Source organism: Aegilops tauschii, chromosome 7, assembly GCF_002575655.3.
Source record: "Aegilops tauschii subsp. strangulata cultivar AL8/78 chromosome 7, Aet v6.0, whole genome shotgun sequence".
Lineage (NCBI taxonomy): Eukaryota > Viridiplantae > Streptophyta > Magnoliopsida > Poales > Poaceae > Aegilops > Aegilops tauschii.
The window spans coordinates 264,599,358-264,625,431 of record NC_053041.3 but is presented as its reverse complement, the minus strand read 5'-3'; positions in this window follow the sequence as shown (position 1 = coordinate 264,625,431).

The following is a 26,074-nucleotide window of genomic DNA, read 5'->3' as shown; positions in this document are numbered from 1 at the left end:
CAAGAAAAGCCGAAGTCGATGGCAGCCCTCACGGCACTCATGACCTGCTTTTGCGCGGGTGAGGATAGTTGGCTGGCTCGTAGTAAAAACACAGCCAACGAGGCAGGCCCCTCCGAGGTCAAAAACAGCACCGGCAAGCTCCGGCGCAATAAACACAAACGCCGAAGTAATGGCGATAACACCGATGATACGGTAGTTCATGCCGGATTCAGTGGCTCCAAGTCCGGCCAGCGGAAGAAGCCTTATAAAAGGAACAGCGAGGGACCATCTAGCTTGGACCGCATACTTGATCGTTCGTGCCAGATACATGGCACCCCAGACAAACAAGCCAATCATACCAACAGAGATTGTCGGGTTTTCAAGCAAGCCAGCAAGTCAAACGCCGAGAGCAAGGAAACGGGATCGCAAAGCGAGGACGACGACAAAGAGCCCCGACAGCCGAACACTGGAGGACAGGAAAAGTTCCCCCCTCGAGTCAAAGCGGTGAATATGATATATGCTACACACATCCCCAAAAGGGGGCGCAAGCGCGCACTCAGGGACGTCTATGCGGTAGAGCCAGTCGTCCCAAAATTCAATCCATGGTCGTCATTCCCGATCACCTTTGATCGTCGAGATCATCCAACTAGTATCCTTCATGGCAGTTCGGCCGCACTGATCCTCGACCCAATCATCGACGGATTTCACCTTACACGAGTCCTAATGGACGGGGGTAGCAGCATCAACCCGCTCTATCAGGATACAGTGCGCAAAATGGGCATTAATCCCTCACGAATCAAACCTACAAAGACTACCTTTAAAGGAGTCATACCAGGCGTAGAAGCCCGTTGCACGGGCTCAATCACGTTGGAGGTGGTCTTCGGTTCCCCGGACAACTTCCGAAGCGAAGAGCTAATCTTCGATATCGCCCCCTTCCGCAGCGGCTACCACGCACTGCTCGGATGAACCGCATTTGCTAGATTCAACGCGGTGCCACACTATGCTTATCTCAAGCTCAAGCTGCCCGGTCCACGCGGCGTCATAACAGTCAATGGAAACATGGAACGCTCCCTCCGTACAGAGGAGCACACAGCGCCCTAGCAGCAGAAGCACAGAGCGGCCTTCTCAAGTAGAACCATAATCTGGCTGCCGAGCCCCTGAACACCGTTAAGAAGGTCCAGACTACGCTGCAACAGGATAGCTCGGCTCGTCAAGAGCTCGATTAGCAATCCAGCCTCCGTCCTAGCCCCCTTCATGAAGTGGCATTCGTACCACGCGTACATAACTACGCACTCAAAACCCCATGGGTACTGATGGAGGCATAACTAGCTCGCGATCCACAGTGCGGCTGAACCGACCCTGGGATTCACACACCTTTACTTTTCCTTTTCATTTCAGGTTTTTCTCTTTTCGAGGTCTATTCGGATGACCCGCTGGCAGAACACACCAAGGAGGCAAGGAGCTCTGGCGTACAAGGGAATCCCCAGGTGGTCTCTGCTAACGATTGCTATACCTGTTTTACATACCCGTACGCAGCTCGCCCTTGGTCATGGCACGATAAATAGCCTTACTTGCTTATCGCATTACTTGTACAAGTACGCCTCGACGTATTAACTACACCACAATGGTAAATGAATGGTAGCGTCAGCTTATTATTTAATTTTCTCTGTCTCCTTACCTTTGTATTTATTACTCATTGCACACATACACTCTGGTACGTATTACTGCGCCAGGGGCTTCATCATGCCCCGCATTACGGCAACAAAAGTCCGAACACTTTTACAGTACAGTTCGGCACCCCGAACTTATAGCATTATATGCGTCGGCTCCGAATCATGTCTTTGGTCAATAGTTGGGTTGCCCGGCTCCTGTGCTTACTAACTTATGTTCCGCTATATCGGCTAGGGTAGTAAAGGGAGAACTACTGCGATTGTGTCCCGGCTCTTCCGGACGAGCACCTCAGTAGAGAAAGCCGAAAACTGACTGTCATGATGCGGCGAGAGCTGGTCAGCTGTTCGAGAGGTCTCAAATCCCTAGAGATTTTTTCCGCCGGTTTTTCTCCGATTAGGCGTGTATAGCACCCCTAGTTCGGCCTTCCGAACACCAGGGGCTTCGCCGAAATTTTCATTGTCAAAATCCTATGGCTAAGTGAGGGTGATAAAGGCTGTATAGTCTGATTGCCTTGTTCGTTCTAAACACCTCCTTTAAGGACCAAAATGTGGAGTAAAGAGTGTTTAGATTTATCCCAAACACCTCCGTACTATCTACGTGGGGGCAGAAGCCGACGACTGGTAAACCCTCAGATTTTAATAAACGGCCGCACAGGAGGTAAAATGTCATTACAAGCATCATATTACATACCGATCTTGTTTCATATTATAGGACAACCCGAATGTTTTCACGGGAATATCACGTCCTTCGCACATCGCTCCGCCACAAGGCAGGATCCCTCCAGGACTCTGTCAAAATACAGCTCGGGTCGACGATGCTCCTTGCCCTCCGGCGGCCCCTCGGTCATCAGCTTCTTGGCATCCAGCTTCGCCCAATGCATCTTGACGTGGGCAAATGCCATCCGTGCACCTTCAATGTAGACCGATCGCTTCACGGCTTCGAGCCATGGGCAGGCACTCACAAGCCGCTTCACAAGTCTGAAGTAGCTGCTGGGTATGGGCTCGGCAAGCTACAGCCGGACTATTAGGTCCTTCATGGCTAGCTCGGCCGACCGGTGCAGCTCGACCAGCTGTTTCAGCTGGTCGCTAAAGGGCACCGGATGTTCTAGTCCAAGATATTGAAACCAGAATAACTTCTCCGTAGACATCCCCTCTTTGGCTCGATAAAACTCGGCAGCATCTGATATGCTGCGCGGCAGATTTGTAAACGCCACTGGAAAACACAAATTCGGGTAAGTACAAGGAATGTTTCCTTCGCATACTTGCTTTTCATAGCGAAAGGCATACCCGCTGCAATCTTTTTGGCCGCCTGAATCACCTGGATGCCTGCTTATTCACATAGACACCTTATGTTAGACTCCTGCGAAAATTAGTTTTGATCCTCTTTTCGGCTCTTTCTTTCCGAACACCGAACAGAGCATCTGGGGCTACTGTCTACACTGTGATATTCTTCCTATAATTACATTACTCACCTCAAATCCTGTTAGAAGACTAGCGCAGGCTTCGGTCAGTCCGCTTTTGACGAACTGAACCTTCTCGATCACCGTACCCATAAGGGTACGGTGTTCATCCACAATGGAAGCGCCTCGCAACGTTTCCAGCAGATTATCCGGTGCCTCTGGTTGGACAGAGGTCACCGGCGGAACAGGCACACCTCCTCCTTTCGGGGAAGGCCGTTCGCTGGACTCCGGAGCTGTGAAGGTCTCCGGAATAGTATCCGGCTGAGGGCCAAATGGAACCCGGCTTCCATCACCAGTCCCCATGGGGGCTTTTCCCTCTATGTGCCCGGCGGCCGAGGAGTCATCCTGGGGCGCCACCCTGACAATCTCCGGAGCCTCCCCCCGGTCTGGGAAGGTCCTTTGGGACACCACCTCGTCATCACCCTAGGGCGAGAAAGAATGAGCAGGTGGCAGAGACATGCTAGCCATCTCCTTGGAGTCTAGCGAACCCTCTGTCGAGGATCGCGGGGAGCCGTCACGAGCCGAACTGGAATAACACAATTTACACATATCAATATTAAAAACTGGAAAGGCCAGGCGTTTGGGTGCGCATAAGGATTTTGGTACTTATGATGCGGCCCGCGGCCTGGTCCGGGGAGGTCGCTCCGGACTACTATCGATATCCCACGCGGAGGTATCTGCGCGGGAGCCCCTTCCTTTCTTGGGCGCCTTCACCTCCAGATTCGTGGAGGCCACTCTCTTCTTCCTCCCCACCTCGGGTGGGGAGTCTTCTTCTTCCTCCTCCTCGTCATCGTCTTCGGCGGACGAAGAGTGAGTCTCGTCTTCAGACATCACGTCCAAAGCGCCTTTTCGGCGAGTGCCCCTCCAGGCCCCTTTGGTCGCTTTCTTGGCCGTCTTCTCCAGCACCTCATAAGGCGCTGGAAACAGCATTTTCGTCAGTAATGGGAATTCTTGGTCTTCGGGCAGCGGAGCCGGACAGTTAATCCCCCCTACTACTTCGATCCAGGCCTGAAATCATGGATAGGAAGGCTTAGGCTTTTTCCTCAAAATATGCTGGTAAAGGGTATACCTTGAAAACATGAAAGAACTTACCGAATTAGCCTGGTGCTTTAAGCTGAGCCCGCGATCCTCGGTCGTGGGCGGTGGCGTCTCGCCGGCCTTGAAGAGCACTTTCCATATGTCTTCGTGTGTCGTGCCGAAGAGCTCTAGTAGCGTATGGTGCTTGGCCGGATCGTACTCCCACAGATAGCAAGTCCGGCGTTGGCACGGGAGGACCCGACGAATGAGCATGACCTGGATCATGTTGACAAGCTTGATTTTCCTGTCTATCATGTTCTGGACGCACGTCTGGAACCCAGTCAGCTTGTCCGAGGGACCCCAGGTTAGGCCCCTCTCTTGCCAGGAGGTGAGCCGCATTGGGATTCCGGATCGGAATTCGGGGGCCGCCGCCCAGTTGGCGTCGCGCGGCTCGGTGATGTAGAACCATCCCGACTGCCACCCCTTCATCGTCTCCGCGAAGGAGTCTTCGGGCCAGGTGACGTTGGGCATCTTGCCCACCATGGCGCCTCCGCACTCTACTTGCTGGCTGCTCACCACCTTTGGCTTCATATTGAAGGTCTTCAGCCATAGGCCGAAATGAGCTGGGATGCGGAGAAATGCCTCGCACACGACAATGAATGCCATGATGTTGAGAATGAAGTTGGGGCCTAGGTCATGGAAGTCTAGCCCGTAGTAAAACATCAGTCCATGGACGAACGGGTGGAGAGGGAATCCCAGCCTGCGGAAAAAATGTGTAAGAAACACAGCCCTCTCACGGGGCTCTGGAGTAGGGACGATCTGTCCTTTGGCCGGGAGTTGGTGAGCAATCTCCTTGGCCAGGTATCCGGCCTCCCGGAGCTCCTTGATGTCCTTCTTCTTGACGGAGGAGGCCATCCACTTGCCTCCAGCTTCAGATCCGGACATGTTTGGAGTGCTTTCCCGGACGAGGAAGAGCTAAAGCTTGGGCGCTGGAGCTCAAGGACGGAAGGGCTGAGGAGGAGAAAAGGCGTGGGTGAAGAAAGGGAATCCTTATCCCCTTATAAAGGCCATGAATATCAAGCGCCTCCCCACTCGCCTTAAACTCCCCTATTCCCAAGGACCGTGCGAATGGCACGGTTGATCTACCCACACCCGCATTGATGAGAATCCCGCAGTAAGGGGACACGATCTCTGCTTCAACAAGACGTGCCAATGGCAACCGCGTCTCGAAACGTGGATCGGCAGACGAAAAACAGTTGGAAATTATGACCGGACAGACGTGATGCCATGTTGTAAAACGCTGTCGGCGGATTGGACTCGTGCAAGTATTATATTCTCTCTGCGGTTGTGTGTGGTACATGTTACAGGTCCGAATACTATCGTTGCATCCGCCTCTGGAATTACGACCTTTACCACAACGGTGAAGATTATCCTGGAGTTCGGAAAAGGGGAACCCGCCTTGCAATGCCGAAGACAATCTGCGCGCCAGACTCCTCGTCATTGAAGCCAGGTTCAGGGGCTACTGAGGGAGTCCTGGACTAAGGGGCCCTCGGGCGTCCGGCCCGTTATCCATGGGCCGGACTGGTGGGCTGTGAAGACATGAAGGCCGAAGACTGTTCCCATGTCCGGATTGGACTCTCCTTGGCGTGGAAGGCAAGCTTGGCGACCAACTATGAAGATTCCTTCTTATGTAACCGACTCTATGTAACCCTAGATCCCCCGGTGTCTATATAAACCGGAGGGTGTAGTCCGGAAAGGATATACTCATTACCATAGTCATACAGGCTAGACTTCTAGGGTTTATCCATTACGATCTCATGGTAGATCAACTCTTGTAATACTCATATTCATCAAGATCAATCAAGCAGGAAGTAGGGTATTACCTCCATAGAGAGGGCCCGAACCTGGGTAAACATCGTGTCCCCTGTCTCCTGTAACCATCGACCCTAGACGCACAGTTCAGGACCCCCTACCCGAGATCCGCCGGTTTTGACACCGACACTCTCCATGACGAGGAGGGAGTAGTTCACCCTCGGGGCTGAGGGTATGTACCAGTAGCTATGTGTTTGATCTCTCTATCTCTCTCTCTCTCTCTCTCTCTCTCTCTCTCTCGTGTTCTTGATTCGGCACGATCTTGATGTATTGCGAGCTTTGCTATTATAGTTGGATCTTATGATGTTTCTCCCCCTCTACTCTCTTGTAATGGGTTGAGTTTTCACTTTGAAGTTATCTTATCGGATTGAGTCTTTAAGGATTTGAGAACACTTGATGTATGTCTTGCATGTGCTTATCTGTGGTGACAATGGGATATTCACGTGATCTACTTGATGTATGTTTTGGTGATCAACTTGCGGGTTCAGTGACCTTGTGAACTTATGCATAGGGGTTGGCACACGTTTTCGTCTTGACTCTCTGGTGGAAACTTTGGGGCACTCTTTGAAGTACTTTGTGTTGGTTGAATAAATGAATCTGAGATTGTGTGATGCATATCGTATAATCATACCCACGGATACTTGAGGTGACATTGGGGTATCTAGGTGACATTAGGGTTTTGGTTGATTTGTGTCTTAAGGTGTTATTCTAGTACGAACTCTATGATAGATCGAACAGAAAGAATAGCTTCGTGTTATTTTACTACGGACTCTTGAATAGATCGATCAGAAAGGATACCTTTGAGGTGGTTTCGTACCCTACAATAATCTCTTCATTTGTTCTCCGCTATTAGTGACTTTGGAGTGACTCTTTGTTGCATGTTGAGGGATAGTTATATGATCAAATTATGTTATTATTGTTGAGAGAACATGCACTAGTGAATGTATGAACCCTAGGCCTTGTTTCCTAGCATTGAATACCGTTGACGCTCACTTTTAACACTTGCTACCTTGCTGTTTTTATATTTTCAGATGACAAATACCTATATCTACCATCCATATTGCACTTGTATCACCATCTCTTCGCCGAACTAGTGCACCTATACAATTTACCATTGTATTGGGTGTGTTGGGGACACGGGAGACTCTTTGTTATTTGGTTGCAGGGTTGCTTGAGAGAGACCATCTTCATCTTACGCCTCCCACGGATTTATAAACCTTAGGTCATCCACTTGAGGGAAATTTGCTACTTTCCTACAAACCTATGCACTTGGAGGCCCAACAACGTCTACAAGAAGAAGGTTGTGTAGTAGACATCAAGCAGTTTCTGGCGCCGTTGCCGGGGAGGTGAGTGCTTGAAGGTATATCTTTAGATCTTGTAATCGAATCTTTTAGTTTCTTGTTTTATCACTAGTTTAGTTTATAGAAGAAAACTACAAAAAAATTGAATTAAGGTTGCCTCATATGCTTCATCTTTTTAATGTCTTCTGTGAAAATGATGGGAAGGAAAATTGTGCTCAAGTACTAGAAGAAGAATTACATAGAATGTTTGGCATAAAATATGTGAATGATGAGCATGATTGCAATGTTGTTAGTATGAATTCTTTGAATACCCATGATGCTAATGATATGCAAAGCCACAAGCTTGGGGATGCTACGTTTGATGAAGATGGTATGTTTAGTCCCCCAAGTTTTGATGAGCAAATTTATTATGATGAAAGCATGCCTCCTATTTATGATGATTATATTGATGAAAGTGGTTTTGGAAGAGTGTCAACTTTAGGAAGTAATGATCCCACTATTTTGGAGGATGTTGAATATTATTGTGATAATTATGAAAGTGGATTTGGAGAGGTCATGACTTTATTTAGTGATGAATCCACTATTTCGGAAGAGGTTCCAATTGATTATGAGAACAAAGTTGCTATCTATGATGATTATTGTGATGACTTGTATTCTATTAAGAATAACCATAACCATGAAACTTGTCATCTTGATTTTAATTTTAAATTGGATTATGCCTCACATGATAGTTATTTTGTTGAGTTCCTCCCACTATTCCGAATGAGAAGAATTTTGCTTATGTGGAGATTAGTAAAATTTATATGCTTGTGCATCATGAGAATAATGTTTTATGTGATAGTTATATTGTTGAATTCATTCATGATGCTACTGTAAATTATTATGAGGGAGGAACATATGCTTGTAGGAATTGCAATAATATCAAGTTTCCTCTCTATGTGCTTAAAGTTTTAAAGTTATGCTTGTTTTGCCTTCCTATGCTAGTTGATTATTGTTCCCATAATTTGTTTGCTCACAAAATCCCTATGCATAGGAATTGGGTTAGACTTAAATGTGCTAGTCATATTCTTCATGATGCTCTCTTTATGTTTCAATTCTTATCTTTTATGTGAGCATCATTGAAATCATCATGCCTAGCTAGGGGCGTTAAACGTTAGCGCTTGTTGGGAGGCAACCCAATTTTATTTTTTTCTTTGCCTTTTGATCATGTTTAGTAATAAATAATTCATCTAGCCTCTTTTTAGATGTGGTTTTATGTTTTAATTAGTGTTTGTGACAAGTAGAACCTTTGGGAAGACTTGGGTGAAGTCTTTGCGATCTTGCTGTAAAAAATAAAAACTTTTGCGCTCACGTGATTAGCTGCCATTTTTTACTGGAGAGTGATTTTAGGTTTATTCCTTTTGCATATGATTAATAGACAAATTCCTCAAGTCCACCAATTTATCTCAGAATTTTTTGAGTTCCATAAGTATTCTAACAAATCAGATTGCTACAGACTGTTCTGTTTTTTGACAGATTCTGTTTTCATTGTGTTGTTTGCTTATTTTGATGAATCTATGAGTAGTATCGGAGGGTATGAACCATAGATAAGTTGGAATACAGTAGATATTACACCGATATGAATTTAGAATGAGTTCACAACAGTACCATTGTGGTTGTTTTAATTTTCTTATACTAACGGAGCTTACGAGTTTTCTGTTGAGTTTTGTGTTGTGAAGTTTTCAAGTTTTGGGTAAAGATTCGATGGACTATGGAATGAGGAGTGTCAAGAGCCTAAGCTTGGGGATGCCCAAGGCACCCCTTCAAGGAAAACCAAGAGCCTAAGCTTGGGGATGCCCCGGATGGCATCCCCTCTTCCGTCTTCGTTCATCGGTAACTTTACTTGGAGCTATATTTTTATTCACCACATGATATGTGTTTTGCTTGGAGTGTCATTTTAATTTCTTTAGTTTTTCTTGCTGTTTGGATAAAATATCAAGATCTGAAATTCTTGAATGTTAGAGAGTCTTCACATAGTTACATAATTATTCAACTACTCATTGATCTTCACATATATCTTTTCGAGTAGTTTGTCATTTGCTCTAATGCTTCACTTATATCTTCTTAGAGCATGGCGGTAGTTTTATTTTGAAGAAATTATTGATCTCTCATGCTTCACTTATATTATTTTGAGAGTCTTTTAGAACAGCATGGTAATTAGCTTTGGTTATAAAATTAGTCCTAATATGATGGGCATTCAAGATGGGTATAATAAAAACTTTCATATAGAGTGCATTGAATACTATGAGAAGTTTGATACTTGATGATTGTTTTGAGATATGAAGATGGTGATATTAGAGTCGTGCTAGTTGAGTAACTGTGAAATTGAGAAATACTTGTGTTGAGGTTTGCAGGTCCCGTAGCATGCACGTATGGTAACCGTTGTGTGACAAATTTGAAGCACGAGGTGTTTTTTGATTGCCTTCCTTATGAGTGGTGGTCGGGGACGAGCGATGGTCTTTTCCTACCAATCTATCCCCCTAGGAGCATGCGCGTAGTGCTTGGTTTTGATGACTTGTAGATTTATGCAATAAGTATGTGAGTTCTTTATGACTAATGTTGAGTCCATGGATTATACGCACTCTCACCCTTCCATCATTGCTAGCCTCTTCGGTACCGTGCATTGCCCTTTCTCACCTCGAGAGTTGGTGCAAACTTAGCCGGTGCATCCAGACCCCGTGATATGATACGCTCTATCACACATAAACCTCCTTATATCTTCCTCAAAATATCCACCATACCTACCTATTATGGCATTTTCATAGCCATTCCGAGATATATTGCCATGCAACTTTCCACCGTTCCATTTATTATGACACGCTTCATCATTGTCATATTGCTTTGCATGATCATGTAGTTGACATCGTATTTGTGGCAAAGCCACCATGCATAATTTCATACATGTCACTCTTGATTCATTGCCCATCCCGGTACACCGCCGGAGGCACTCATATAGAGTCATATTTTGTTCTAGTATCGAGTTGTAATCATTGAGTTGTAAATAAATAGAAGTGTGATGATCATCATTAATAGAGCATTATCCCATAAAAAGAAAGGCCAAAAAAGGGGAAAGGCCAAATAAAAAAAGGCCAAATAAAAAAAGGAAGGCCAAAAAAAAGAAATAAAAGGGACAACGCTACTATCCTTTTTCCACACTTGTGCTTCAAAGTAGCACCATGATCTTCATGATAGAGAGTCTCTTATGTAGTTACTTTCATATACTAAGTGGGAATTTTTCATTATAGAACTTGGCTTGTATATTCCAACAATGGGCTTCCTCAAATGCCCTAGGTCTTCGTGAGCAAGCAAGTTGGATGCACACCCACTTAGTTTCTTTTGTTGAGATTTCATACATTTATAGCTCTAGTGCATCCGTTGCATGGCAATCCCTACTCCTTGCATTGACATCAATTGATGGGCATCTCCATAGCTCGTTGATTAGCCACGTCAATGTGAGACTTTCTCCTTTTTTTTCTTCTCCACACAACCCCCATCATCATATTCTATTCCACCCATAGTGCTATGTCCATGGCTCACGCTCATGTATTGCGTGAAAGTTGAAAAAGTTTGAGAATACTAAAGTATGAAACAATTACTTGGCTTGTCATCGGGGTTGTGCATGATGAGAGCATTTTTGTGTGACGAAGATGAAGCATGGCCAAACTATATCATTTTGTAGGGATGAGCTTTCTTTGGCTATGTTATTTTGAGAAGACATAATTGCTTGGTTAGTATGCTTGAAGTATTATTATTTTTATGTCAATATTAAACTTTTGTCTTGAATCTTATGGATCTGAATATTCTCCCCCTCTACTCCCTTGTAATGGATTGAGTTTTCCCTTTGAAGTTATCTTATCGGATTGAGTCTTTAAGGATTTGAGAACACTTGATGTATGTCTTGCATGTGCTTATCTGTGGTGACAATGGGATATTCACGTGATCAACTTGATGTATGTTTTGGTGATCAACTTGCGGGTTCAGTGACCTTGTGAACTTATGCATAGGGGTTGGCACACGTTTTCGTCTTGACTCTCCGGTAGAAACTTTGGGGCACTCTTTGAAGTACTTTGTGTTGGTTGAATAGATGAATATGAGATTGTGTGATGCATATCAGATAATCATACCCACGGATACTTGAGGTGACATTGGAGTATCTAGGTGACATTAGGGTTTAGGTTGATTTGTGTCTTAAGGTGTTATTCTAGTACGAACTCTATGATAGATCGAACGGAAAGAATAGCTTCGTGTTATTTTACTACGGACTCTTGAATAGATCGATCAGAATGGATAACTTTGAGGTGGTTTTGTACCCTACAATAATCTCTTCGTTTGTTCTCCGCTATTAGTGACTTTGGAGTGACTCTTTGTTGCATGTTGAGGGATAGTTATATGATCGAATTATGTTATTATTGTTGAGAGAACTTGCACTAGTGAAAGTATGAACCCTAGGCCTGGTTTCCTAGCATTGCAATACCATTTACGCTCACTTTTACCACTTGCTACCTTGCTGTTTTTATATTTTCATATTACAAATACCTATATCTACCATCCATATTGCACTTGTATCACCATCTCTTCGCCGGACTAGTGCACCTATACAATTTACCATTGTACTGGGTGTGTTGGGGACACAAGAGACTCTTTGTTATTTGGTTGCAGGGTTGCTTGAGAGAGACCATCTTCATCCTATGCCTCCCACGGGTTGATAAACCTTAGGTCATCCACTTGAGGGAAATTTGCTACTGTCCTACAAACCTCTGCACTTGGAGGCCCAACAACGTCTACAAGAAGAAGGTTGTGTAGTAGACATCAGTACCTTTCCCGTCACTACCCTTTTTGCTCTTATATAGGTTGGTAAAAGGCCAAGAGTCCCTCCCGCCGCGCCGTTGATATCGCACTACCCATAAAAGATGTTGTTACATGTATTGGGGGAAACAAAATATTAATGATATCCCTTAGAAAATGGATACGATCTTCATTTTGATGGGACGTGCCAATAAGAGGATTTCCTCGGGCCATGATTCGGGTGAGTAGTAACTACCCGCCCAGTCGTGGGTGGTGCCGCTTCGATAAAGTTGTCAGGCTAGAAGCACTGTTCATACCTACGCGGCAGGCCTTCAAGGCTAAGTTACCTCGCGTCTTCGGGCGATGAGTGGGTTCGGTTAGGTCCTTTTTGGGGGACGCCATTCCTTCGAGGAGTGGTACATGGCGGCTTTAAAAGGAAAGAATCTCGAAATATCAGAAAGGGGGAACTTGTTTGTCGAGCCAAGGACTTCGGATCCGAAGTTGTTACAATTGAAGAGGTCATCCTCGGCATAGAAGACCAGTTCAGGGGCTACTGACGGTGTCCTGGACCAGGGGGTGCCAACCTAGTTGGCCCATAGTCCTCGGGATGGGCCCGTGGGCCCTCATTCTCCATCGAGTGGACTCCGGAAGCTAGATGCCTGGACATGATCAAGACTGCATGTACCGAAGACTTGTATACTCCAAGACATCTCCTGCCGCCTCCATGCGTTCTCGTGGATACCGACCATGTAACCATTGATGCCCTACCTGGCGTGTATATAAGCCAAAGGCTTTAGCCCATAGAGGGACTTCAACACAATTACATTCACCTAGCCCTAGAGTTAGGTATCTCCTTACAATCTCGAGGTAGATCAAGTTTGTACTCGATACATCATCATCATCAATACAATCAAAGCAGTATCTCTTCGAGAGGGCCCGAACCTGGGTAAACACTGTCCCTTCGTCCCTGTTACTATCGATACGAAATCCACTGCTCCGGACCCCCTACCCCGAGGTCTGCTGGTTTTACCATCGACACATCCCGATCCAGGCTTGGATTGGGGGTCAAAATAATCCCTAACCCAATCCTGATAGGAACGTCCATGCCTATCAAGCAGAGCCATGCACTAGACCGGCCGACAAGCTTGCTAGCAGGGGCGGAGGTGGTGGCCAGCGGTGACGGTCGGCGGGGAGTGGGGCGGGTGGGTGGAGCTTCCTCAAAACCGGCGGATCTCGGGTAGGGGGGCCCGAACTGTGCGTCTAAGGTCGATGGTAACAGGAGAGAGGGGACACAATGTTTACCCAGGTTCGGGCCCTCTCTATGGAGGTAATGCCCTACTTCCTGCTTGATTGATCTTGATGAATATGAGTATTACAATAGTTGATCTACCACGAGATCGTAATGGCTAAAACCCTAGAAGTCTAGCCTGTATGACTATAATTCTATATATCTCCTCTACGGACTAAGCCCTCCGGTTTATATAGACACTAGAGGGGACTAGGGTTACACAAAGTCGGTTACAGAGAAAGGAATCTTCATATTTGGTCGCCAAGCTTGCCTTCCACGCCAAGGAGAGTCCCATCCGGACACGGGAGAGAGTCTTTGGTCTTGTATCTTCACAGCCCATGTTGGAAATATGCCCTAGAGGCTATAATAAATGGTTATTATTATATTTCTTTGTTCATGATAATTATCTATTGTTCATGCTATAATTGTGTTATCCGGAAATCGTAATACATGTGTGAATATATAGACCACAACGTGTCCCTAGTAAGCCTCTAGTTGACTAGCTCGTTGATCAACAGATAGTCATGGTTTCCTGACTATGGACATTGGATGTCATTGATAACGGGATCACATCATTAGGAGAATGATGTGATGGACAAGACCCAATCCTAAGCATAGCATAAAAGATCATGTAGTTCGTTTGCTAGAGCTTTTCCAATGTCAAGTATCTTTTCCTTAGACCATGAGATCGTGTAACTCCCGGATGCCGTAGGAGTGCTTTGGGTGTACCCAACGTCACAACGTAACTGGGTGACTATAAAGGTACACTACGGGTATCTCTGAAAGTGTCTGTTGGGTTGACACGGATCGAGACTGGGATTTGTCACTCCGTATGACGGAGAGGTATCTCTAGGCCCACTCGGTAATGCATCATCATAATGAGCTCAATGTGACTAAGGAGTTAGCCACGGGATCATGCATTACGGTACGAGTAAAGAGACTTGCCGGTAACGAGATTGAACAGGGTATTGGGATACCGACGATCGAATCTCGGGCAAGTAACGTACCGATTGACAAAGGGAATTGTATACGGGATTGATTGAATCCTCGACATCGTGGTTCATCCGATGAGATCATCGTGGAACATGTGGGAGCCAACATGGGTATCCAGATCCCACTGTTGGTTATTGACCGAAGAGGCGTCTCGGTCATGTCTGCATGTCTCCCGAATCCGTAGGGTCTACACACTTAAGGTTCGGTGACGCTAGGGTTGTAGAGATATTAGTATGCGGAAACCCGAAAGTTGTTCGGAGTCCCGGATGAGATCTCGGACGTCACAAGGAGTTCCGGAATGGTTCGGAGGTGAAGAATTATATATAGGAAGTCCAGTTTCGGCCACCGGGAAAGTTTCGGGGGTTATCTGTATTGTACCGGGACCACCGGAAGGGTCCCGGGGGTCCACCGGGTGGGGCCACCTATCCCGGAGGGCCCCATGGGCTAAAGTGGGAAGGGAACCAGCCCTTAGTGGGCTGGGGCACCCCCCATTGGCCTCCCCTTGCGCCTAGGGTTGGAAACCCTGGGGGTGGGGGGGCCCCACATGACTTGGGGGGGAAGTTTCCCCCCTGGCCGCCGCCCCCTTGTAGATGGGTTCCAGGGCCGGCGCCCCCCTCCAGGGGGCCTATATATAGGGGGAGGGAGGGCTGCTGCACCACAGCCCCTGGCGCCTCCCTCTCCCCCTGCAACACCTCTCCCTCTCGCAGAAGCTTGGCGAAGCCCTGCCGAGATCCCCACTACTTCCACCACCACGCCGTCGTGCTGCTGGATCTCCATCAACCTCTCCTTCCCCCTTGCTGGATCAAGAAGGAGGAGACGTCGCTGCTCCGTACGTGTGTTGAACGCGGAGGTGCTGTCCGTTCGGCACTCGGTCATCGGTGATTTGGATCACGACGAGTACGACTCCATCAACCCCGTTCATTAGAACGCTTCCGCTCGCGATCTACAAGGGTATGTAGATGCACTCATTTCCCCTCGTTGCTAGTATACTCCATAGATGGATCTTGGTGATGCGTAGGAAATTTTATAATTCTGCTACGATCCCCAACAGTGGCATCATGAGCCAGGCCTATGCGTAGTTACTATGCACGAGTAGAACACAAAGCAGTTGTGGGCGTAGATGTTGCCAATTCTTCTTGCCGCTACTAGTCTTATCTTGTTTCGGCGGTATTGTGGGATGAAGCGGCCCGGACCGACCTTACACGTACGCTTACATGAGACAGGTTCCACCGACTGACATGCACTAGTTGCATAAGGTGGCTAGCGGGTGTATGTCTCTCCCACTTTAGTCGGAACGGATTCGATGAAAAGGGTCCTTATGAAGGGTAAATAGAAATTGGCATATCACGTTGTGGTTTTACGTAGGTAAGAAACGTTCTTGCTAGAAACCTATACAAGCCACGTAAAAACTTGCAACAACAATTAGAGGACGTCTAGCTTGTTTTTGCAGCATGTGCCTTGTGATGTGATATGGCCAGAAGATGTGATGAATGATATATGTGATGTATGAGATTGATCATATTCTTGTAATAGGAATCATGACTTGCATGTCGATGAGTATGACAACCGGCAGGAGCCATAGGAGTTGTCTTTATTTTTTGTATGACCTGCGTGTCATTGAAGAACGCCATGTAAATTACTTTACTTTATTGCTAAACGCGTTAGCCATAGAAGTAGAAGTAATCATTGGCATGACAACTTCATGAAGACACAATGATGGAGATCATGATGATGGAGATCATGGTGTCATGCCGGTGACGAAGATGATCATGACGCCCCGAAGATGGAGATCAAAGGAGCAGAATGATATTGGCCATATCATGTCACTATTTGATTGCATGTGATGTTTATCATGTTTTGCATCTTATTTGCTTAGAACGACGGTAGTAAGTAAGATGATCCCTTATAATAATTTCAAGAAAGTGTTCCCCCTAATTGTGCACCGTTGCGAAGGTTCGTTGTTTCGAAGCACCACGTGATGATCGGGTGTGATAGATTCTAACGTTCGCATACAACGGGTGTTGACGAGCCTAGCATGTACAGACATGGCCTCGGAACACACGCAATACACTTAGGTTGACTTGACGAGCCTAGCATGTACAGACATGGCCTCGGAACACGGAGGACCGAAAGGTCGAGCATGAGTCGTATAGAAGATACGATCAACATGGAGATGTTCACCGATCTTGACTAGTCCGTCTCACGTGATGATCGGACATGGCCTAGTTAACTCGGATCATGTTTCACTTAGATGACTAGAGGGATGTCTATCTGAGTGGGAGTTCATTGAGTAATTTGATTAGATGAACTTAATTGTCATGAACTTAGTCTAAAATCTTTACAATATGTCTTGTAGATCAAATGGCCCACGCTAATGTTGCCCTCAACTTCAACGCGTTCCTAGAGAAAACCAAGCTGAAAGATGATGGCAGCAACTATACGGACTGGGTCCGGAACCTGAGGATCATCCTCATAGCTGCCAAGAAAGATTATGTCCTAGAAGCACCGCTAGGTGAAGCACCAATCCCAGAGAACCAAGACGTTATGAACGCTTGGCAATCACGTGCTGATGATTACTCCCTCGTTCAGTGCGGCATGCTTTACAGCTTAGAACCGGGGCTCCAAAAGCGTTTTGAGAAGCATGGAGCATATGAGATGTTCAAAGAGCTGAAAATGGTTTTCCAAGCTCATGCCCGGGTTGAGAGATATGAAGTCTCCGACAAGTTCTTCAGCTGTAATATGGAGGAAAATAGTTCTGTTACTGAGCACATACTTAGAATGTCTGGGTTACACAACCGCTTGTCTCAGCTGGGAGTTAATCTCCCGGATGACGCGGTCATTGACAGAATCCTTCAGTCGCTTCCACCGAGCTACAAGACCTTTGTGATGAACTTCAATATGCAGGGGATGGAAAAGACCATTCCTGAGGTATATTCGATGCTGAAATCAGCGGAGGTGGAGATCAGAAAGGAACATCAAGTGTTGATGGTGAATAAAACCACTAAGTTCAAGAAAGGCAAGGGCAAGAAGAACTTCAAGAAGGACGGCAAGGGAGTTGCCGCGCCCGGTAAGCCAGTTACTGGGAAGAAGTCAAGGAATGGACCCAAGCCTGAGACTGAGTGCTTTTATTGCAAGGGAAGTGGTCACTGGAAGCGGAGCTGCCCCAAATACTTAGCGGACAAGAAGGCCGGCAACACCAAAGGTATATGTGATATACATGTAATTGATGTCTACCTTACCAGTACTCGTAGTAGCTCCTGGGTATTTGATACCGGTGCGGTTGCTCATATTTGTAACTCAAAACAGGAACTGCGGAATAAGCGGAGGCTGGCAAAGGACGAGGTGACGATGCGCGTCGGGAATGGTTCCAAGGTCGATGTGATCGCCGTCGGCACGCTGCCTCTACATTTACCTACGGGATTAGTTTTAAACCTCAATAATTGTTATTTAGTGCCAGCTTTGAGCATGAACATTGTATCTGGATCTCGTTTAATTCGAGATGGCTACTCATCTAAATCCGAGAATAATGGTTGTTCTATTTATATGAGAGATATGTTTTATGGTCATGCCCCGCTGGTCAATGGTTTATTCTTGATGAATCTCGAACGTGATGTTACACATATTCATAGTGTGAATACCAAAAGATGTAAAGTTGATAACGATAGTCCCACATACTTGTGGCACTGCCGCCTTGGTCACATTGGTGTCAAGCGCATGAAGAAGCTCCATGCAGATGGACTTTTGGAGTCTCTTGATTACGAATCAATTGACACGTGCGAACCATGCCTCGTGGGTAAGATGACCAAGAATCCGTTCTCCGGAACAATGGAGGGAGCAACCAACTTATTGGAAATCATACATACCGATGTGTGTGGTCCAATGAGTGTTGAGGCTTGCGGAGGATATCGTTATGTTCTCACTCTCACTGATGACTTAAGTAGATATGGGTATGTCTACCTAATGAAACACAAATCTGAAACCTTTGAAAAGTTCAAGGAATTTCAGAGTGAGGTTGAGAATCAAAGTGACAGGAAAATAAAGTTCTTACGATCAGATCGTGGTGGAGAATATTTAAGTCACGAACTTGGTACGCACTTAAGTAAATGTGGAATTGTTTCACAACTCACGCCGCCTGGAACACCTCAGCGAAACGGTGTCCGAACGTCGTAATCGCACTCTATTGGATATGGTGCGATCTATGATGTCTCTTACCGATCTACCGCTCTCATTTTGGGGCTATGCTTTAGAGACTGCCGCATTCACTTTAAATAGGGCTCCGTCGAAATCCGTTGAGACGACACCGTATGAATTATGGTTTGGGAAGAAACCTAAGCTGTCGTTTCTAAAAGTTTGGGGATGCGATGCTTATGTCAAGAAACTTCAACCTGAAAAGCTCGAACCCAAGTCGGAAAAATGCGTCTTCATAGGATACCCTAAGGAAACTATTGGGTATACCTTCTACCTCAGATCGGAAGGCAAGATCTTTGTTGCCAAGAATGGGTGCTTTCTGGAGAAAGAGTTTCTCTCGAAGGAATTAAGTGGGAGGAAAGTGGAACTTGATGAGGTGATAGTCACCCCTTCCGAACCGGAAAGTAGCGCAGCGCGGGAAGATGTTCCTGTGGTGCCTACACCGACTGGGGAGGAAGTTAATGATGATGATCATGAAGCTTCGGATCAAGTTACTGCTGAACTTCGTAGGTCCACAAGGACACGTTCCGCACCAGAGTGGTACGGCAACCCTGTCCTGGAAATCATGTTGTTAGACAACGGTGAACCTTCGAACTATGAAGAAGCGATGGCAGGCCCGGATTCCGACAAATGGCTAGAAGCCATGAAATCCGAGATAGGATCCATGTATGAAAATGAAGTATGGACTTTGACTGACTAGCCCGATGATCGGCGAGCCATAGAAAATAAATGGATCTTTAAGAAGAAGACAGACGCGGATGGTAATGTGACCATCTATAAGGCTCGACTTGTTGCTAAGGGTTATCGACAAGTTCAAGGGGTTGACTATGATGAGACTTTCTCACCCGTAGCGAAGCTGAAGTCCGTCCGAATCATGTTAGCAATTGCCGCATTCTATGATTATGAGATATGGCAAATGGACGTCAAAACGGCATTCCTTAACGGTTTTCTTAAGGAAGAATTGTATATGATGCAACCGGAAGGTTTTGTCGATCCTAAGAATGCTAACAAGGTATGCAAGCTCCAGCGCTCCATATATGGACTGGTGCAAGCATCTCGGAGTTGGAACATTCGTTTTGATGAGATGATCAAAGCGTTTGGGTTTACACAGACTTATGGAGAAGCCTGTGTTTACAAGAAAGTGAGTGGGAGCTCTGTAGCATTTCTCTTATTATATGTGGATGACATACTATTGATGGGAAATGATATAGAATTCTTGGAAAGTATAAAGGCCTATTTGAATAAGTGTTTTTCAATGAAGGACCTTGGAGAAGCTGCTTATATATTAGGCATCAAGATCTATAGAGATAGATCAAGACGCCTCATTGGTCTTTCACAGAGTATGTACCTTGACAAGATATTGAAGAAGTTCAATATGGATCAGTCCAAGAAGGGGTTCTTGCCTGTATTGCAAGGTGTGCAATTGAGCACGGCTCAATGCCCGACCACGGCAGAAGATAGAGAAAAGATGAGTGTCATCCCCTATGCCTCGGCCATAGGGTCTATTATGTATGCTATGCTGTGTACCAGACCTGATGTAAACCTTGCCGTAAGTTTGGTAGGAAGGTACCAAAGTAATCCCGGCATGGAACACTGGACAGCGGTCAAGAATATCCTGAAGTACCTGAAGAGGACTAAGGATATGTTTCTCGTTTATGGAGGTGACGAAGAGCTCGTCGTAAAGGGTTACGTCGATGCTAGCTTCGACACATATCTGGATGACTCGAAGTCACAAACCGGATACGTGTATATTTTGAATGGAGGGGCAGTAAGCTGGTCCAGTTGCAAGCAAAGCGTCGTGGCGGGATCTACATGTGAAGCGGAGTACATGGCAGCCTCGGAGGCAGCGCAAGAAGCAATCTGGATGAAGGAGTTCATTACCGACCTAGGGGTGATTCCCAATGCGTCGGGCCCGATGACTCTCTTCTGTGACAACACTGGAGCTATTGCCCTTGCGAAGGAACCCAGGTTTCACAGGAAGACCAGGCATATCAAGCGTCGCTTCTACTCCATTCGTGAAAGTGTTCAAAATGGAGACATAGATACTTGTAAAGTACATACGGACCTGAATGTAGCAGATCCGTTGACTAAACCTCTCCCTAGAGCAAAACATGATCAACACCAGAACTCTATGGGTGTTCGATTCATCACAATGTAACTAGATTATTGACTCTAGTGCAAGTGGGAGACTGTTGGAAATATGCCCTAGAGGCTATGATAAATGGTTATTATTATATTTCTTTGTTCATGATAATTGTCTATTGTTCATGCTATAATTGTGTTATCCGGAAATCGTAATACATGTGTGAATATATAGACCACAACGTGTCCCTAGTAAGCCTCTAGTTGACTAGCTCGTTGATCAACAGATAGTCATGGTTTCCTGACTATGGACATTGGATGTCATTGATAACGGGATCACATCATTAGGAGAATGATGTGATGGACAAGACCCAATCCTAAGCATAGCATAAAAGATCGTGTAGTTCGTTTGCTAGAGCTTTTCCAATGTCAAGTATCTTTTCCTTAGACCATGAGATCGTGTAACTCCCGGATGCCGTAGGAGTGCTTTGGGTGTACCCAACGTCACAACGTAACTGGGTGACTATAAAGGTACACTACGGGTATCTCTGAAAGTGTCTGTTGGGTTGACACGGATCGAGACTGGGATTTGTCACTCCGTATGACGGAGAGGTATCTCTGGGCCCACTCGGTAATGCATCATCATAATGAGCTCAATGTGACTAAGGAGTTAGCCACGGGATCATGCATTACGGTACGAGTAAAGAGACTTGCCGGTAACGAGATTGAACAGGGTATTGGGATACCGACGATCGAATCTCGGGCAAGTAACGTACCGATTGACAAAGGGAATTGTATACGGGATTGATTGAATCCTCGACATCGTGGTTCATCCGATGAGATCATCGTGGAACATGTGGGAGCCAACATGGGTATCTAGATCCCGCTGTTGGTTATTGACCGGAGAGGCGTCTCGGTCATGTCTGCATGTCTCCCGAACCCGTAGGGTCTACACACTTAAGGTTCGGTGACGCTAGGGTTGTAGAGATATTAGTATGCGGAAACCCGAAAGTTGTTCGGAGTCCCGGATGAGATCCCGGACGTCACGAGGAGTTCCGGAATGGTCCGGAGGTGAAGAATTATATATAGGAAGTCCAGTTTCGGCCACCGGGAAAGTTTCTGGGGTTATCGGTATTGTACCGGGACCACCGGAAGGGTCCCGGGGGTCCATCGGGTGGGGCCACCTATCCCGGAGGGCCCCATGGGCTGAAGTGGGAAGGGAACCAGCCCTTAGTGGGCTGGGGCGCCCCCCATGGGCCTCCCCCTGCGCCTAGGGTTGGAAACCCTGGGGGTGGGGGGCGCCCCACTTGACTTGGGGGGGAAGTTTCCCCCCCTGGCCGCCGCCCCCCTTGTAGATGGGTTCCAGGGCCGGCGCCCCCCCTCCAGGGGGCCTATATATAGGGGGGAGGGAGGGCTGCTACACCACAGCCCCTGGCGCCTCCCTCTCCCCCTGCAACACCTCTCCCTCTCGCAGAAGCTTGGCGAAGCCCTGCCGAGATCCCCGCTACTTCCACCACCACGCCATCGTGCTGCTGGATCTCCATCAACCTCTCCTTCCCCCTTGCTGGATTAAGAAGGAGGAGACGTCGCTGCTCCATACGTGTGTTGAACGCGGAGGTGCCGTCCGTTCGGCACTCGGTCATCGGTGATTTGGATCACAGCGAGTACGACACCATCAACCCCGTTCATTACAACGCTTCCGCTCGCGATCTACAAGGGTATGTAGATGCACTCCTTTCCCCTCGTTGCTAGTATACTCCATAGATGGATCTTGGTGATGCGTAGGAAATTTTATAATTCTGCTACGATCCCCAACAGCCCATTAGTCTGGCCCATGTCGAACAGGCCGCACGCCCGAGGACCCCTTAGTCCAGGACTCCCTCTGTAGCCCCTGAACCAAGCTTCAATGACGAGGTGTTCGGCGCGCAGATTGTCTTCGGCATTGCAAGGCGGGTTCCCCTTTCCGAATACTCCAAGATAGTGTTCGGATGCAACGAACGTGTCCGGATCTACAACACAAGTACCACACACAACCATAGAGAGTATAATATTTCATGAGTCCAACCTACTGACAACTTTTTGTAACGTGACATCACGCTTGTTCGGTCATTATTTCAAACCGTTTCTTGTCCTGCCGTTCAACATTTCGAGGCATGGTTTTTATTGGCATGTCTTGTCGAAGCAGAGATCATGTCCCGTTATTGCGGGATTCTCATCAATACGAGCGTGGGTAACCCAACCGTCCCATTGGGATGATTCCTTAGGAATAGGCAGGTTTTCAGGCATAGGAGGAGGCGTCCGATACCCGTTGCCTTGATAAAGGAGCCAAGGGCCGTCTCTTTTTACGCCAAACCTCTCCTCAGCCTTTTCAACCTCGAGTTCTAGCACCCAAGGTTCGACTTCATTGCTTCAAGCTTCCCAATCATGTCCGGACCCAGCCCACAGGGCCGATGGGTGGCTTCCTCTGTTACAGAGGAGGACATTGCGAAGCTTCGGGCGGCCAGATACCTGACCGCGGAAATCCCCCACAGGCTTCCTGCTCAAGGACAGGTTATTCCGACTCCCAGATTCAGCGAGAGGGTCGTATTCATCTCTCACTTCCTCCGAGGGCTAGGATTCGCTCTTCGCCCCTTCGTCCGGGGGCTCATGTTTTATTACGAACTAGATTTTCATGATCTAGCCCCAGATTCTTTCTTCCACGTCTCGGCGTTTATCATCATGTGCGAGGCCTTCCTCCGAATCCCCCCACACTTCGGCTTATGGCTCAAGACCTTTAGTGTGAAGCCGAAGGTAGTCGACAGGGAACAGGCAGAGTGCGGCGGTGCTGTAGTAAGCCATGATTCAATCGTACACTAATCATGCACGCAAACGTGTATGATCAAGATCAGGGACTCACGGGAAGATATCACAACACAACTCTAAAACATAAATAAGTCATACAAGCATCATAATACAAGCCAAGGGCCTCGAGGGCTCGAATACAAGTGCTCGATCATAGACGAGTCAGCGGAAGCAACAATATCTGAGTACAGACATAAGTTAAACAAGTTTGCTTAAGAAGGCTAGCACAAACTGGGATACAGATCGAAAGAAGCGCAGGCCTCCTGCCTGGGATCCTCCTAACTACTCCTGGTCGTCGTCAGCGGCCTGCACGTAGTAGTAGGCACCTCCGGTGTAGTAGGAGTCGTCGGCAGCGGTGGCGTCTGGCTCCTGGGCTCCAGCATCTGGTTGCGACAACCAGGTAGAAGGGAAAGGGAGAAAATAGGGAGAAAATCAACCGTGAGTACTCATCCAAAGTACTCGCAAGCAAGGAGCTACACTACATATGCATGGGTATATGTGTAAAGGGCCATATCGGTGGACTGAACTGCAAAATGCCAGGATAAGAGGGGGGTAGCTAATCCTGTCGAAGACTATGCTTCAGGTCACCTCCATCTTGCAGCATGTAGAAGAGAATAGATGGTAAGTTCACCAAGTAGCATCGCATAGCATAATCTTACCCGGCGATCCCCTCCTCGTCGCCCTGTTAGAGAGCGATCACCGGGTTATATCTGGCACTTGGAAGGGTGTGTTTTATTAAGTATCCGGTTCTAGTTGTCATAAGGTCAAGGTACAACTCCGAGTCGTCCTTTTACCGAGGGACACGGCTATTCGAATAGATAAACTTCCCTGCAGGGGTGCACCACATAAAACAACACGCTCGATCCCATTTGGCCGGACACACTTTTCTGGGTCATGCCCGGCCGCGGAAGATCAACACGTCGCAGCCCCACCTAGGCTCAACAGAGAGGTCAGCACGCCGGTCTAAATCCTATGCACGCAGGGGTCTGGGCCCATCGCCCATTGCACACATGCACGTTGCGTACGTGGCCGGAAGCAGACCTAGCCCCCTTAATACAAGCGCGAGCTTACGGTCCAATGCGGCGCGCGCCACTCAGTCGCTGACGTCAAAAAGAGCTTCGGCTGATACCACGACGCCGAGTGCCCATAACTGTTTCCGCGTAGTTGGTTAGTGCGTATAGACCAAATGGCCAGACTCAGATCAAATACCAAGATCTCGTTAAGCGTGTTAAGTATCCGCGAACGCCGACCAGGGCCAGGCCCACCTCTCTCCTAGGTGGTCTCAACCTGCCCTGGCGCTCCGCCACAAAGTAACAGTCGGGGGCCGTCAGGAACCCAGGCCCACCTCTATCGGGATGGAGCCACCTGTCCTTTCAGCCCCCTCATCAGAATCACTTGCGGGTACTCAACGAGCCGACCCGACTTTAGTCACCACATGTGTCATGTATATAAAGTATATAGTATATACCCGTGATCACCTCCCGAAGTAATCACGGCCCAGTAGTATAGCATGGCAGACGGACAAGAGTGTAGGGCCACTGATGGAACACTAGCATCCTATACTAAGCAGTAGGATAGCAGGTAAGGGTAACAACTGTAGCAACAATGACAGGCTATGCATTAGGATAGGATTAACGGAAAGTAGTAACATGCTACACTACTCTAATGCAAGCAGTATATAGAAGAATAGGCGATATCTGGTGATCAAGGGGGGCAGGCTTGCCTGGTTGCTCTGGCAAGGAGGGGTCATCGTCGACGTAGTCGATCACAGGGGGAGCATCGGTCTCGGGGTCTACCGGAGAGAAGAGGGGGAAGCAACAGTAAATATAAAGCAAACATAGCATCACAAAGCATAACGTGGCAATATGCTGTGTCGGGTGTGACCTAACGTATGGCTACAGGGTATAGGTGAAGGGGGAATTCAACCGGGAAGGTGTTCCCGGTTCCGGACCTGTGTCAGACAGATGACCGGAGGGGGAATGTTCCATGTTCAGCATGCTAGGGGCATGTGACAGATGAACGGACCGCGTATTCGAATTCGTTGGATTTTTCTGAGCAACTTTCATATAGAAAACATTTTCATCCGACGTACGGTTTATTTTCTATGAATTTTCAAAGATTAAAGCATATTTTGAAATTATTTAAAATAACAGGAAAGGAAAATATGACATCAGCAGAGTGTCAGCATGACATCAGCAGGTCAATAGACCCGGTGACTGGTCAAACTGACCAGTGGGTCCCATCTGTCATAGACAGTAGGGCTAACAGAGGTTAACTTAAACTAACTAAGTTAATTAATTAGAAGGGGCCCATTGTCACTGTCTAATTAGGTTAATTAAATTAGCTTAATAAACTTTGTTAATTAGGGGGGTGTGGGCCCCATCTGTCAGTTGCTTGGGCCGGTCCAGTCAGCATGGTGGACCGGGTCAACAGGAAGGCCGGGCCCCTGGGGCCCACGGGTCAGCGACCCAGGTGGTGGCCCCAGGTGGCCACGTCGGCGTGGCGCCGGAGAGAGCTCCGGCAAGCCTCTTCCGCGGCGGAACTACGCCGGAGCCGGGC